The sequence below is a fragment of the Phodopus roborovskii genome, unplaced genomic scaffold (assembly GCF_943737965.1).
Source record: "Phodopus roborovskii unplaced genomic scaffold, PHOROB, whole genome shotgun sequence".
NCBI lineage: Eukaryota > Metazoa > Chordata > Mammalia > Rodentia > Cricetidae > Phodopus > Phodopus roborovskii.
This window is the reverse complement of record NW_026126605.1, coordinates 3381060-3385332: the sequence shown is the minus strand read 5'-3', so window position 1 is coordinate 3385332 and position 4273 is coordinate 3381060.

Here is a 4273-nt window from a genome sequence, read left to right as displayed (position 1 = left end):
AGAGAGAGAGAGAGAGAGAGAGAGAGAATATAAAAGAGGGAGCCATTACAGGATTGAAGAGAAAACTGAACCTAAAGAAATGTCCAGGGACCTACAAGACTGACCCCAACTAATAATTTGAGCAACATTGGAAAGGCTACCATAAATGTCCTTCCCTGATAATGAGATCAACGACTAACTTATCCACCATCATGGAGCCCTCAGCTAGTAGTTGTTGGAAACAGAAGCAAACACCCACAACTAAACACTGAGCCAAACCAGAATCCAGATGCAGAGAGACATGAGAAGACCATGCTGCAGAAACAGAGAGCTGACCTGAACAAGGAGGGAATAATGGGCCCACAGACTGATAGCTTGGAATCCAGCATGGGACTGACTCAGACCCCCTGAACATGGGTCTTAGATAGAAGGACCTAGCAATCTAACGGATTTCAGACAGTGGAATCAGGATGTATTCCTGGTGCACAAAAGGACCTTGAGAGCACATCCCTCATGGAGAGATACTGCCTTAACCTAGAGACAGGAGAGAAGTCCTAGTTTCTACTTCCAATGACTTGACAGATTTAGATGTCCACTCCTAGATGGAGTCACCCTACATTTGGAATGGGAGTGATGGGAAGGGAAGGTGGTAGGCATGCATGTGGGAGAGGGAGAGAGGTAAAGAAGGAGGGAGGAAGGGAAGGAAGGGGAACTGGGATCAATATGTAATAGAAAATAAAATAAAAATAGAAAGAAAAAACAAGAAAAAAAAAACTGAACTAGGCTCCCTAAATGTTGGTGACAGTTGGGGGACTTGAGCAGATTGTGGGGCCACTGGTAGTTGTATCAGTAATTATCCCTAGTGCATGAACTGCCTATTTTGAGCCCATTTCTATGGAAGGATTCCTTGCTCAGCCTAGGTACAGAGGGGCAGGTGTTTGACATCCAAATGTGTCAAAGTTTGATGATTCTCCATGGGACGCCTCACCCTCTAGGAGGAGTGGATGGGGGTGGGATGAAGAGATGGTAGGGAGAGTGGGAAGATGGGAGGGAGAGGGAGCTGGAATTGGTATGTAAAATAAGATTGTTTTTAAAGTAAAAATAAATATATTTTGTGCCTCTAACTTTTGTAAGATTCCTTTGGTGATAATTACATTAATGAAGAACTACCATGAAACTCCTATAACTTTAGTCCACGGTTTCCATCCTCAACCCCATCTCCTGTACTTCCAGCTCTTTCCTGTATAGCTTTATCCAATCCAACCCATCAACCCTTTTTAAATTCTTGCACATCCCAAAACTACTTACTTAGAGATTTCTCCATTTGCTTCTGTTGTAACATTTATCCTTCTACCTACTCAGGATAAGACTTGGGGTCATCCTTACTTCCTATCTTCCCCAGAGTTCCAATAGTTGATCATGGAATGAAATCAGCTAACTTAGAATCTCCCTGCTTCTTACTACTGCCACTGATACCACCTAATCTTGAGATGTCATGCACTATTCCAATTCTTGAAATAGTTTTGAGGTAAATCTCTTTCTTGAGTTTATTATCATCAAGGCAGCTTAAGAGATTCTTTAAAATGTTGAGTTCAGCTCATCTCACTGTTCTCATGGCCAGAATCTGATTTCTTCTAAGGTCTATATGAAAAGCCTAATCAGACATCATTCCTTCTCTTTCTGTCTCTCATTCCACTACACTTCTCCCAAGAATCCTCTGCCTCAGTACAAATAGTTCCTTCTTCAACTTCATGTTACAAGTATTCTATTTCAAGACATTTTGAAGTTTATAGAATTGTCATGAAGGTAGTATGAAGAATTTCATGTATTCTGTATCTAGTTTCCCTTGTTGCTAATTCCTCGCATAGTACTATATATAATAAATATTGACTCACTTTGCTGTCACTAACAATAGCATGTTATATTTGGCACAAGTAAGGGACCAATATTGATATGTTATCAACAACAAACTAATCCTTTATTAAGATACCCTCTGCTTTCAACTTGTGTCCTTTATCTGTTCCAGAGCCCCAGACACTGCTTCATATTTACATATCTCATCATATCATTTCCTGTTCTTTTAGCTGTGACAGTTCTCATATTTCTCCTATTGAGATGATATGAACATTCAGGCATTATCCAGGTGTTCTGAAGAAGTTCCTCAGTTGAGATGTGTCTGATCTTCATCTTATGGGATAGTGAATTGTGGAGAGGAAGACCACAGATGTCCTTTTCACTCACTTGTTCTAAGAAGGCATGTGTTACACGTAATAGGAAGAGGATGATTTGTGTAAATCTATCAAGGATTTTGTAAAACTCATTTCCTTAACTAAAGGTCCCAAGGACTTCAAATTCCTCCAATGTCCTTGCTCTCATCTCCCCTATCGACTTGGGTTTTCTGTATAATCTTCTCCATGGAGGGGGCCTATTTGTTTCAGCTCTTTTATCTATGATCCTTTATCAGTCCTTTTGAGGTGATAGAGGTATGAACAATGAGGATTAGATAATAATATGTAGGTCTCAGACATTTAGTGGGCCCATGTCTATGGCCTATGATTTTCAGAAGTGTTTCTTCCTACAAGGCTTCTACCCTTAGGTGAAGCAGGAAGGCTAAGGTGGTTGAGATGTGAAGGATGTTCTTTATAAGCGAGTGAAGCTCCAGTGAAGTATCTTCTGCTGTCACCTTTTCTGTAGAGAAGAGTTCAGGAATTTCACACCAAGTAGAGTACTACATTCCATCCCTGACAGAGCCAGCAGAAGACTTTTTGTTTGTTTGTTTGTTTGTTTGTTTTGTTGTTTTTTCAATGAGGAAAGATTGTTAGAGGCAAATCTTTTTTAAAAATAAATTTTTATTTCAATTAAAAACAATCTTATTTTACATTCTCATCCTAGTTCCTTCTCCCTTCTGTCCTCCCATGCCCCCTACCAACTCCCCATCCCACCCCCAATCCATTCCCCAGGGAGGGTGAGGTCTCCCATGGAGGATAATCAAAGTCTATCGCATCATTTAGGGCAGGGACTAGACCCTCCCTCGTGTATCTAGCCTGAGAGAGCATCCCTACATAGGGAAGGGGCTCCCAAAGCCCATTTGTGCATTAGAAATAAAACCAATTCCACTTCCAGAGGTCCCATAGGCTGCCCAAGCCCCCCAACTGACACCCATATTTAGGGGGCTTGGTTCCCCAGGTATCAGATGGAGGTCTGTGAGCTCCCATTTGCTCAGGTAAGCTGTTTCTATGGGTTTCCCCAGCATAGTTTTGACTTTGCTCATCACTCTTCCCTCTCTACAACTGGATTCCAGGAGTTCATCTCAGTGCTTTGCTATGGATCTCTGCTTCTGCTTCCATCAGCTACTAGATGAAGGCTCTAGGATGGCATTTAAGGTAGCCATCAGTCTCATTATAGGAGAAAGGTATATATGATAGCCTCTCCACTTGGGGTCATTCTTGTAGATTCCTGGAGATTTCCCTAGTGCCATATTCCCCTTTAATCCCATAGTGTCTCCCTCTATTATGGTAACTCTTTTCTTACTCTTCTCTCTTCTTGCCCCAACTCAATGTTCCTGCTCCCTCATTTTCTCCTCTCCCCTCCCTTTCTTCTCTCTTCTTTCTCCTATCTTCCTCTCCACCACTGTGCTCCAAATTTTCTCAGGAGATCTTGACCCTTTCCCCTTCTCTGAGGGGACCATGCATGTCTCTCTTAGGGTCATTCTTGTTCCCTAGCTTCTCTGGTGGTGTGGATTGTAGGCTGATGATCCATATATGAGTGAGTCTAAAATCCATATATGAGTGAGTATATGCCATATTTGTCTTTTTGTGACTGGGTTACCTTACTCAGGATGGTTTCTCCCACTTCCATCCATTTGCCAATAAATTTCCAGATTCCATTATTTTTTCCCTCTGTGTGTATACTCCATGCTGTATATGTACCACATTTTCTTTATCCATTCTTCAGTTGAGGGACATTTAGGTTGTTTCCAAGTCCTAGCTATTACAAATAATGCTGCTATGAACATAGTTGAAGACATGTCCTTGTTGAATGAATGTGCATCTTTTGGGTATATGCCTAAGAGTGGAATTGCTAGATCTTGTGATTGCCATTTTCTTATGAAATAGACCTACTGATTTCCAAAGTGGCTGTACAAGTTTGCACTCCCATAAGCAATGTGCTCCTTTCTCCACATCCTCTCAAGCATAAACTGTCCTTGGTGGTTTTGATTTTAGCCATTCTGACAGGAGTAAAATGGTATCTCAGAGTTGTTTTGATATGCATTTCCCTGGTGGCTAAGGATGTT